Source organism: Spermophilus citellus, assembly GCF_964194105.1.
Source record: "Spermophilus citellus genome assembly, chromosome: 9".
NCBI classification, from domain to species: domain Eukaryota; kingdom Metazoa; phylum Chordata; class Mammalia; order Rodentia; family Sciuridae; genus Spermophilus; species Spermophilus citellus.
In genome coordinates, this window is record NC_138191.1 from 51627058 (window position 1) to 51639559 (window position 12502).

Here is a 12502-nt window from a genome sequence, read left to right on the forward strand (position 1 = left end):
GCTTGATCACCACCAGGTTCTGACTCAATGTGTGTACACTTTGCATTTCATCACACTAGAAGCACATCAGAGAAGGTACCCCGAGCACACTGCTTACACTGGACATCTTCGTTCTCTGTCCCTTTATTGTGCACACCCCAGCCCACAAGAAACACTGTATGGGGGGGGCACAGGTACCATTAGACTAGAACGTGCCAAGTGGGCAAGTGCATTCTCAGTCAGTCAAGGCAGCACAAGGTAATTTCTCAACTATTGGCCTTGGGCATGGCTGACTACAGTCATAGCATCTCTCTATGCCATTTTCATGCCTAGTAAAGGTCCCTGAAAGACAACTGCTGCAAACTTGCAGGCTTGTGTTGGTAAAATGCTCAGAGACATAGGTTCCTACTGGACACTTGTCACAGGTTAGTACCTGGCCAGTGGCATGGTCAACATGACGGTATGTGCCAGTGAGACTTGGGGCCTTTGGTTCTGGCTGAGCCATGATGGTGGTGCTAAGGAATCTAAGCAGTTGAAAGGAGCCAGTGATCATAGTGGCTCCAATTCCGCAGGTGATGTGGCTGCAATAGGCAAGGGTGGTGCTGCTGCTTGCAGAGGTTCCCAGGGCTTGGGGGGGGGGGTGCTCGCAGGGATGCCCGGGGCGGGGCTTATGGCTCCATGGTAGCAGGAATCTGTGGCTGCTATTGCCCAGCGCCATATCCACCGCTGCCTCCTGGGTCCGGAGCCCATCTACCTCCAACACCCCTTGTGCACTGCGGCAGCCAGGCAGTGAGGCAGAGGAGAAAGGTGGCAAGGGAGGTACTCAGAACCTGCCAAGTGGCGCGGCTGCCCGGGCTGGGAGAAACAGCCTTGGCTGTAGCCTGGGCCTCCAGGTGCACTCCTCAGACAACGGCTGAGGAGAACCAGTGAGGAGGGCTGGCCCAGAGAGAGCAAAGGGACAACTTCCCATAGCAAAGCCTCCAGCCACTATCAAACACCCTCCTCTGCTGCCCAAACCCACAGGCGAGGGACTGTCCTTTCTTCTTTAAGTTAATTATTTCTGGTATTTTGTCACTTTGAAAGGAAGCTAATTAACACAATATCTTTATAATCACTTTAGAATTAAGGTCCTGTCTTACTTTCTTAATCTTCAATAGCATCAATCCTATTCTTGGTCCTTTGCTCTTATTATCTTATATACTTTCATAAATTCTATATAAATTTTAGAACCAGCCTGTTTAGTTACATACACATAAGCATATACACACATATACTCCCTTTTTGGATTTTGATTATAATTTATTAAATGTGTAGAATGATTTATTGGTGAATTGGCAAATTTATAATATTAAATTTTCTCTCATAAACATTACATCTTCATTTATTTAGATCTTTTTTTTTAACATGAGCACTTATTTATTGTAAAAGAAAAAAGCAATAACAGTTCCAGGGGATGAGTGGCTACCATCCTCCTAGCACACAACGCACAGTCGCAGGGGAATCAGACCTTTGAGTTCTGGAGACATAGGCGTGCACCAGGGACAGCCGAGACCAAAACACTTTCTAGATGTTCACCGGATCCGGATCGTATACTTGTCCCACTTCTTTTCAGGGTTATAGGGCTCCCAATGGATGGCAGGGAAGATGTGCTTGTTTTTCTCATACCAGCTCCTCAGCACCACTTTTCCTGTATGAGACTCATACTTCTCCACAGTGGCATCACTGAGTAGCCACCCATCATCATGAAGATCAAAGTTAAAGAGTGGCCAATGCTTCCCACGTGCCTTGGTAAAGATGAAGTCACAGAAACTGTGATGATAGGGAATGATTAGTCCTCCTTGATGTACATGAGCTGCTCCACCCCTGCTGACCTGAGCTCACTGAAGTCTTCACGCAGGGTCTCAAGTGCCTTCTGGAGGAACTGCTGCATTGTATTGCCCTTTTTCATTTTGACTGTCTGATGGTGTCCAGAGCCAACCCAGTAAGTGAAGGTGATTTCAATCTCTTCACTCTTAATCTTCTCCTGCTTGGCTTCTCACTCCTGCTACAGCTCTTCCCAGAGACAATTTTCCTCCTCCTCCCTGTCTTGGTCAGGCAAGAAGCTGGTGTCCACAACTGGGTTCTTCCCCAATTTCCTTCTCTTTGTGGTGATCTCTTCCCTTTCCAGCTCCTCCTCATGCATGGCCACATCATCCTCCTTTTCGCCTCCCTCCTCTTCTTCCTCCAAGGTGAAGGGCAGGCTAGAGATCTTCTGCTTGCCCTCCTTCTTGTGCTCTTTTCTCACAGCTTCTCCAGATTCAGCTGCAGCTCCTTTGACTACTGCTGCAGTCTGGCTGGGCACAAATCATGAGCCACTGAAGCAGGAACAAACTTTATTTTTGAACTGTAAGAAAACACTTCACACATGCTCCCAGGGAATTCTCCCTAATGCCACGTGGCTCATCCAGGAACCCGCAGCTGGAAATATCTCTCCTGGAAATCCCTCCTCCTGCACTTCCCCAACCAATGGGAACTCTCAGGGAATCCCCACGAGAACTCCAAAGTAGCTTGAGAACTCAAAAGTAGCGGCCGAGGTAGATAGTAATGCCTTGCCTGTCAACCAATAGTGTTGGTAAAATGCCAGGGGCCATACAGACTCGGCCATGGCTCTCAGCATCTCCCCCCTTCTGTATAATTAAACAACAAGCAATGTGGCTTAGGGACCGTGCCTGTTAGGTTGTCCAATTCAACATATGGTCCTTACCCATCATCGGATGAGCTGACCTCTAGGCGTCAGCCTCCTGTCTTAGGTTGGTACCACTGCAATTGGATCATACCCATCACTGACTACCGGTCCAGCATACAGCCATACTTGTGGATAGGCCTTTGCACCAGTGTGGGGGGGGGTGAGTTTCTTTGCCTCACCTCTGTTGGCCCCCAAATTTTGGACCATCACTAGTAGAAGGGAGGAGGATACAAAATGCCATGACACTAAGCCAATTGAGGGCTCCTTTGAAAAATTGTACCACCGGTGACACCATCAGCAAAAATACTCCAACACTACCACAATTCGCTGCACCAACAGATAGTTCACAATGCATACAAGTGATACATAGTCCAGGCAAGTTCTGCAAGCAGTTCAAAGCAGAAGAATCTGTCAATATGTCCATTTCCTCCCAAAGTAAGTTGACTCCTTGATTGAGCATTACTTGTTGAGTTATTATTCTTTGGTGCATCAGTTTATACAGTTTGTTGTGATAACTATCGAAGAAGCTGTAGTTTGGTTTTATCTTTGTCTTCACTGGCACTGGGATGAAGATAGGAATTCTGGCAATGATGCTAAAAAAAATATGTAACATTCCAACAGGCACTAAGAAAACAAATTTTTGAACAATTTACATTATCCTGAACAGAATTATTAAATATAATGAAAAGGAAAGGTGAAAGTAAATAAATAGATCTGTTAACCTCCTTATTTGTTCACATATTAAAACAATTTTCAACAGCTGTTTACCCAATCTAAATTAAACCGTTAAAATCACGTGAATAAAAAAATTTGGGGGCTAGGGATGTGGCTCAAGTGGTAGCATGCTCGTCTGGCATGCATGCAGCCCAGGTTCAATCCTCAGCACCACATACAAAGATGTTGTGTCTGCCAAGAACTAAAAAATAAATATTAAAAAAAAATTCTCTCTCTCTCTCTCTCTCTCTCTCTCTCTCTCTCTCTCTCTTAAAAAAAACGGATATTATAAAAAAAATTTGGATCCATTTATTCATGAGCGCTCCTCATATATGATATATGAACATAGGCACATACAGACATACAACACAAAACAGAAGTGTTCACACATAACATACAACACATAAGACAATAGTAAAGGCCTTGTAGCTTCACCAAGGTGAAATCTCCATTGCAATGTTAAAAACTCCACAGTCAAAAAATGAAACTGATCAGAAAAACATTAACCTAGGTCTGTATGAGCTCAAAAATAAAATAGAACTTTATGATGTGGGAAAAGGCAATAATAAAATAAATATTGAAAAAAGCATCCTGGTTAATCACTGTTGCAGATGTAAGAATAGCCAAACTGGAGCTCTGGATATCAGCGGTTATGGATTTAAGTCAAATCACCTTTTTTTTTGTCTGTAGAATTCGCTTTGGTTAGTTTCTCTGGAATCCAAATCGGCTGCTGTTCTCCCTGTGGAAACACACAAACAGAACCCTGACTCCAGACAATCACTGGGTCACAACCTTTCAATTGTCCTGTTAGAATATCCTTCCAAAGTACCTTAGGCTTATGTACATTTTTTGGACACATATGCCTTTCCGCAGCACTAAGTCCTGATGAATCCAAATTTTAAAAGTTTAGAGTAAAAAGGGTTATTTAAAGTTTATCTTTGGGGGATATAAACCCCTTTCCAATTCCCTCTTTTTGCTTTAATAAGTACATTTTAATAGTTTGATGAGCTCTTTCAACTATGCCTTGTCCCTGAGGATTATATGGGATTCCTGTTATATGAGTAATGCCAAATGATGAGCAAAATTGTTTAAAAGAGGTAGAAGTATAACCAGGACCATTATCTGATTTTAACTGTTTTGGAATGCCCACAGTGGCAAAATTTTGTAAGCAATGAGCTATAACATCTTTAGTTTTTTTCTCCAGGATGAAGGGAGCCCATCAAAAATCCGGAAGAAGTATCAACTGTAACATGCAAATATTTTAATTTTCCAAATTCTGACAAGTGTGTGATGTCCATCTGCCAAATATGGTTAGGTATCAGTCCTCTAGGATTGACTCCAAGATTAACTTGTGGTAAAAAGGTCACACAATTTTGACATCATTTTATTATTTGTCTAGCTTGTTCCTTAGTTATTTTAAAACACTTTTGTAAAGTATTTGCATTGACATGGAACCTTTTATGAAAATTTGTAGCTTCTTCTAGTGTAGAGAAAATATGTATGTCATATGTAGATTTATCTGCTAAATCATTGCCCAAACTAAGGGCTCCAGGCAATCCTGTATGTGCTCTGATATGTCCTATAAAGAATGGATCTTTTATGTCCCAGATTAGACTTTGTACAGTGGAAAACAAAGAGAAAACAGTAGAGGAAGGGGACATCCTACCAGCATCTTCAAGGGATACTATAGCATTAACTATATACTGACTATCAGAAAATAAATTACATACAGAATCTTTAAACATCATAAAAGCTTGTAAAACTACATTAAGCTCTACCTTTTGAGCTGATTGTTTGGATAGAAAAATGTAAAAGTTTGATCAGGGGTAACTACTGCTGCTGTACCATTATTTGACCCATCAGTTAATACATTTGGAGCATTCATGATAGGGGTTTTTCTTGTCATTTTTGGAAAAACTATAGGACACGAAGACCAAAAAGACAACAAAGGATTAGATGGTAAGTGATTATCAAATGAAACATTAGATTTACACATGATTATTGCCCAAGTATTTAACTCATTAGCTAACTCATCAATTCAGATCCATAGTATATGGAGTAATAATTTTATTGGGAGAAATCCCAAACACTCCCTTTTCTGCTTTTATTCCTTTGAGTATTAATTGTCCTACAGCCTCAGGATACCTAGTAAGAATTGTGTTAGGAGAATAAGATAAATGTATCCACAATAATGGACCTTCTTGCCAAAATACTCCTGTAGGAATATTTTTTGTTGGTATTATAATAAATAATAAAGGCAAAGTTATATCAATTCTATACAAATGCATATTTTCCATATATGTTTCAATAATTTTTAATGCCTTTCTTGCTTCAGGCGTTAACATGCGGGGTGAATTTGGATCTGATGGACCTTTTAGGATATCAAATAAAGGTCCCAACTCTCCTGTTGGTATGCCTAGATAAGGCCTTATCCAATTTATGTGTCCTAATAACTTTTGAAGGTCGTTAAGTGGTTTGAGTTGATCTACTCGTATTTGAAATTTTGGTGGATAGACCATGGTTGAGGATAATAGAACTCCTAAATAATTAATTGGAAAATTTAATTGTACTTTATCTATTGCTATCTCTAGATTATAATTTTTTTAATAAATTTGTAAGTGTGGCATAACATTCTCGCAATGTGTTTTTATCTTTGTGTGCTAACAATGCATCATCCATATAGTGAAATATTTGTATTTCAGAATTTTGATTTCTAAGTGGCTTGATTGCTTTGTTAACATAAATTTGACACATAGTTGGGCTGTTAGCCATCCCTTGAGGGAGTTCTTTCCATTCATATCTCTGATCAGGACCTTCATGATTCAGTGCAGGGATAGTAAATGCAAAACGTGGACTATCCTCAGGATGAATTGGAATTGAAAAAAAAAAACAATCTTTAATATCTATAGCTAAAACGTACCAGGTTTTTGGCAAAGCAGGCAATTGAGGAATCCCCGATTGAGCAGGTCCCATAATAACCATCTCATTATTAATGGCTCTTAAATCTTGCAATAATCTCCAGTTATCAGATTTCTTTTTAATGTCAAAAATGGGAGTATTATAGGGAGATACAGAAGGTTGTATATGTCCCTCCGCTAATTGTTGTTTGACCAGGTCATGGGCTGCTTTTATCTTTTCTTTAGTCAGGGGCCACTGAGGAACCCATACTGGTCTATCTGATTTCCAAGTAATTTTTATTGCCTCAGTGACCCCTTCTGAAAACCCAGTCCATGTCTATTTATTCCTTGATCTATTTGAATTGGTGCTGCTATAACTTGTTCTGCTAATCTTTTTTCTTTCCTGAAACCTTGTCTAGCCCTAATAGTGGGCGCATTTGGATTGATGTTATTTGTTAATGTCAAACCTAATTGATCCAGGACATCTCATCCCCATAAATTTATAGGAAGATGATCCAATACATATGGCTGTATAGTTCCTTCACATCCTTCAGGATCCTTACAATCTAATACCATTGCACTTCTATGGGGATTAGTTGCCACTCCTAGGCCTCAAAGCGTTTGAGTGGCTTGTTGTAAGGGCCAATGTTTTGGCCATTCTTGACAAGATATGATGCTACGGTCTTCACCTGTATCCAGTAGCCCATTAAATTCATGTCCTTGAATATTAAGTTTTAGCATTGGGTGAGAATCTAAATTTAAATACAGCATAGCCCAATCTACACCTGTGGAGCCTAACACCCTGGAACCTCTTTCTATACTACTACTGGAAAATTTATCATGTAGGCTGGGTATTATTAATAACTTTGCTATTCTATCTCCTGGTGAAATTACTGATATACCCTTTGGAGAACTAGCTGTAATTTTTATTTCACCTTCATAATCGGGATCAATTACCCCGGGACTTATCATAAGTCCTTTTAGAGTAGAAGAACTGCATTCTAACAATAAGCCTACTGTTCCTTGGGGAAGAGGTCCTTCTACTCCTGTGGGAATGATTTGAACTCCCATCTCTGGAGTTAGTACTGCTCTGGCGGAGGCCCAGGTGTCCAACCCTGCACTCCCTCTGGTTCATCTGATAAGAGATCTGATGGATAATGTGTCCTGGGTACTACCTTGATGGTGTTACTGGGTTCCTCCATCGTGTTACTGGGTTCCTCCAGTGCCCCGTATATTTGTGGTCATGGGCCCCGGAGCATTGGGCCCCCCTGTCCATTTTTTGGCAATGGAGTCTTATGCCTTTCTCCATGATATCGTGGGCAAACACCTGGTCCTTGTCCATTTTTTGATAACAGAGTACCCTCTATGGTGGTTTGAGAATGGCATTAATTAGCCCAATGTCTCCCTCTATGGCATCGTGGGCAAATACCCGGAATTCTACTCCTTTGATACCTAGCTTTGTTAAACCCTCCTCCTATGGGGCAATTCCTTTTAAAATGTCCTGTTTATTTACAATTGTAGCATGTTTTTGGCCTGGCATCTAAAGCCTGTTGTACTGCAGTTGCCAAGACTTGCCCTTGTTCATTAATGTCTCTACATAATTTAATATATGTGTTTAAATCTCCATGTTTCCATGGTTTAATGACCTCTCTGCACCAACGATTTTCTTGCTCATAAGACAATTGTTTTATTAATTGCATTGCTTGTTCTGTATCCCCCAAAACTCTGGTAGCTGTTTGAATAAGCCTATTTACAATTTCAGCGTAAGGTTCATTAGCTCCCTGTATTACCTTAGATAATTGACCTTGCAAATCTCTATGACCTTGTAAAGTCTTCCATGCCCTAACTGCATCTGCAGCAATTTGTGCATATATAGCAGGATCATATTCAATTTGTTGCCGTTGACCCTCATAAGGTCATTTTCCTAACAACATACCTAGATTTCTTTGAGGATAACCAGCTGCTGCATTTTGCCTAGCCGTCTCCATGCAAAATTCCTCATTGGCAACCTTCTATAACAAATATTGTACTCCATTTACCACAGATTTACGCATACTAGCCCAATCTGCTGGCGTCATGTCCAAGTTGGTAATGGATTCGACCATCCTTACAGTGAAGGGTGCTTGAGGACCATAGGTTGTTACAGCCTCCTTTAACTGTTTCACTGTTTTGAAATCTAAAGTGCGGCAAATTCGCTGCACTCCTGCCTGCTCAAGTACAGGGCATGCTAATCTTTGAGGTCCTGTCTCAGGATCCCATCTATCAACTACGGGGGTTGAGGGCCACTCAGCTATCTCCATAGGTGGAGCTGTTGGTTGAATTAAGCCCTCTGGTGATAGAACGGTGTTAGTAGCAGCCTCCTGTTGTAGCTTTTTCCCTAATAGCTATTTCTCCTCTAAGCTTTCTTCCTTTAAATTTTCTTCCTCTGTCTGACTAGCTTGAGAGACCTTCTCATTTGCTTGATATAAAATGTCTTTCTCCTTGATCTGAACCTCTAACAATTTACTTAACAGTCTTTCAGTTTGTTTTTTACTAATTTCTAATCTGATATAAAGATAATGCAACCCAATAAGATAACAAAATCAAAACTGAAACAGAATGAAACAAAAATGGAACAAAACAATCATTGTATCAATTTTCCTATTTTCTTGGCATGTGCATTTGGGCTCTATTTCTATCTCTTCCTCAGGGGCAAACAACTTCAAACCTTGAGCCAACCATTTTTCCCAGTCTGCCTGAGAAAGTTCTAGGGATAGGCAGCTTGAAACAAAAACAAAACAAATCAAAACAAGAACACATTGTTTTTTAAAATGGTCACCCATTCTCTAGCCTTCCCTTAGGGGCAAGCAATTTTACTTACCCCCAAGCTTCAGACGTTCCCCATATGGGCCACCAAATGCCGCAGTCTGGCTGGGCAAAAATCATGAGCCACTGAAGCAGGAACAAACTTTATTTTTGAACTGCAAGAAAACACTTCACACACGTTCCTGGGGAATTCTTTCTAACACTACGCGCTCGTCCAGGAACCCACAGCTGGAAATATCTCTCCCAGAAATCCCTCCTCCTGCACTTCCCCAACCAATGGGAACTCTTGGGGAATCCCCGGGAATCCCCATGAGAACTCCAAAGTAGCTTGAGAACTCAAAAGTAGCGGCCAAGTCGGATATTAATGCCTCGCCTGTCAACCAATACTGTTGGTAAAATGCCAGGGGCCATACAGACTCTGCCGTGGCTCTCAACAGACTACTCCCTCTTGGCCAGCTGCTTCTCCTGCTCCTTCACCAGTGCTTCCTGTTAGGCTAGCATGACATTCTGGGTCACAAGACGGTGCTGGACTTGAGTTCTGCCTTCACAGCATCGTAGTGTGCAGAGAACTTCTTGTCAATGTTGGATTTTATTACATTCTCTTCTGTGATCTGCTGCTTCCTCTGTTCCATCTGCTCCCGCTGCTCTTCCCATTTCTTCATAAGATTTTTGGTGCATCCTGCCTCGCTTGGGGTGCCCTTGTACTGAGCTTTGGTGGCAGCAGAGGTGGCGACGGCGGCAACAACTGTGACAGCAGCCCTGCTAAATCCTAGATTTTTTTTAACAGAAGGGATCAATGCTGAAAAACGTCCATTGGGAGATTTCTCAGTGAAAGCAGTTTCAGCAGTGTGACAAAGGGCTACATCAGACTGCAGAGGGCTTTTTTGAAAGAAAGGGAGGTGAGGAAGTGAGGTCTGTTATTGTGGTTTATTGATTTAGAAATATTGAGATAAAGAAAGAGAATAAATGAGCAAGTCTAAATGTTATTTATTTTTTTAAGGATAGGTGAGCTTCGAGGAAGAATATCTGTCAGAGAAGGACATGTTGCACATGATGTAGAGAGAGGAGGTGGCTTATAGCCTACAGGGAGGGGTTGGAACCAACAGCTCAAGATGTGTGTGTGTGTGTGTGTGTGTGTGTGTGTGTGTGTGTGTGTGTGTTGAGGTAGAAACTACAGTTTACCCATGGTAAATAAAGAAGACCTTGAAGGTGACATTTGAGTATATCTGAAAGTAGTGATATGGAAGACTTGATGAATCCTGGGGAAAAGCTTTCCAGAAAAATAAATAGGAAGAGGTAGGGCCTGAAGAGAGTTTGGAATAGAGTGAATGAGAAAGAGGATGCCAAGAGGTGTGTGATTAAAGAGGTAACAGGCTAGATCACATGAGGTCTTGCAGGAAATTGTGAGGACTTGGACTTTTACTGATATATTATTGGATGTTTTAAACAAGTGTGTGACATGATATAACTTAAGTTGTAACACCCTCAATCTTGGTGGTGTAGTGAGAGTAGCTAGGGTAAGGATGAAATCAAGGAGAGCAATTAGGATAATTTTACAGCACAGACAAAATTTGAGGGTGGCTTGTACTAGGGTGGAAGAAGTAAGAACTGTTTGGATTATTGATATATTTTGAAATGGTGACAGGATTTTCTTCTGGGGCATGTGTATGATACAAAAGAGGGTAGTCAGGAGTTTTGATATGAGCACTTAGAAAACTGGGGCTGCCATGTAGTGGGATGGACAAGATTGTGAGAGAAACTGGGTTAGGACAGAGTGCATATCAGAATCTAGTTTTGTTTTTGTTAAGTTTCAGATGCTAATCTGACATCTAAGTAAAAATGTCAAGTAGGCAATTTGAACTAGTAATCTGGAGTTCAAAGAAACACCCTAGCTAGAGAGGAGGTGGCTTGTAGCTGACTGGGAGGGGTTGGAGCCAACAGCTTTCAGAAAGTCTTTAAAGCCATGAGACTGGGAGAGAAGTCCAGGGGGAGAGAATACAGTATACTGAGTCCTAATATTTTCCAGTGTTAAGAGACAGGGATGTTAGAGTCTGTAAACAAGTCAGGATGGCGCCTGGCATTTTGCCAGAGGGAGTGGTTTGTGAAGTAACATCAGCGAGGCATTAAATGTGGAGATTACTTATTGGTTGACTGCAGTATCTAGTTTATGTTAGTTAAGATAAGCTGTGTGTAATGTATATACACCCCTCCTGTGCTACAATAAATGGCTCCCACTTCTGCTGTATCAATGTACACAAGTTGCTCATCACCCCCCGGTTATTTTGCTGCAGCCGGGCTGTGGCAGATGGTGTCCTGTACGGGGAGCCCTGGGACACTCGGGGTAAGTGATGAAAACAAAAGCTGCCTGTCCATAGATAAGACGGGAGCAAATCTGCTCATCCCTACGCAGATAGGGCGAGAGGAAAAATGGTCATTTTGAGAAAATGGAGAAGATTGATACAGTATGTTTGTGTCTTGTTTTGTCTCAGTGTATTTTATTATCTTTTTGACGAAAATATGGAAGGGGTGTTAAGTAAATTACTAAGGGAAGAAGGCACCCCAGTGGAACCAAGAATAGTTAGGGCATGTGTTGATGGAAGCCCAGGAACTCTAGTCAGAAAGAAGAAAGTTCAGAGGAGGAAAGATTATCAGAAAAAAATGTTGCAGCAAAAGGCTATTACTGAATACTTTTCATTACCAGAGGGTGCATGAATCAGTGTGGTGGCTGCCACGTGTGTGAGCTGGTCATGGCACAGCAAGGACTTTCCAAATGGTGGCAGCGGCTCTTCCCCACCCCCTGCCCGGGGAACGGGATGCCACTGCGAGAGCCCAGATAGAAACCTAACCTGGAGGCACAGTCTCACCGGCTCTTGCTCCCTGTGCCCAGTGACAGTTTGAGTCTGGAACACTCCCGGGACTCTCCCCAGGGCCATCTGGGGCTGCCCAGGATGCTGCAGGTGGAATAAGGCCCAGCCCGCATCCCTGAAGTTTGATCATTTCCAAGGCCAGTAACTACAATGGTTCTTCCACACCTGGAAGCTAATGAGTAATGAGCACTATTAAGGCTTATTTCAAATGTAAAAAACCTTGAGATAATATACTAAATTGTTCAGAAGGTTGTTTTCTTAGTGGAATACTACAGGATTTTCTTTAGCATCACTGCTGGAGTTCCTGCCATCATCCCAGTGCTGGTTAGGACGAGGGAGGGAAAATCTTCCAGTGTTGCTGAAAACCGGACAAAACTTCAGCTGAGAAACAGACGAGACTTCTGAGCTGTTGCTGTTTCTGCTGCTACAGCTTAGGTTAGCTGCCTGCAGAACTTACCTGGACTGTGATTTACCTGGACTGTTCTGGAAGCCAAATACAGATGACAGTTTGGGAG

The 12502-nt window shown here is 41.9% G+C and overlaps 1 pseudogene across 1 annotated transcript; it reads right to left on the reverse strand.

Moving 5' to 3' along the window:
• Positions 1 to 1550: 1550 nt before the first annotated feature.
• Positions 1551 to 12053, reverse strand: LOC308655496 (protein FAM50A-like; annotated as a pseudogene). The gene is made up of 3 exons: positions 11819 to 12053; positions 9563 to 9889; positions 1551 to 2301 (listed from the first exon to the last, which is right to left on the reverse strand). The product of its transcript is annotated as a protein FAM50A-like (transcript).
• Between the last annotated feature and the right edge of the window lie 449 nt (positions 12054 to 12502).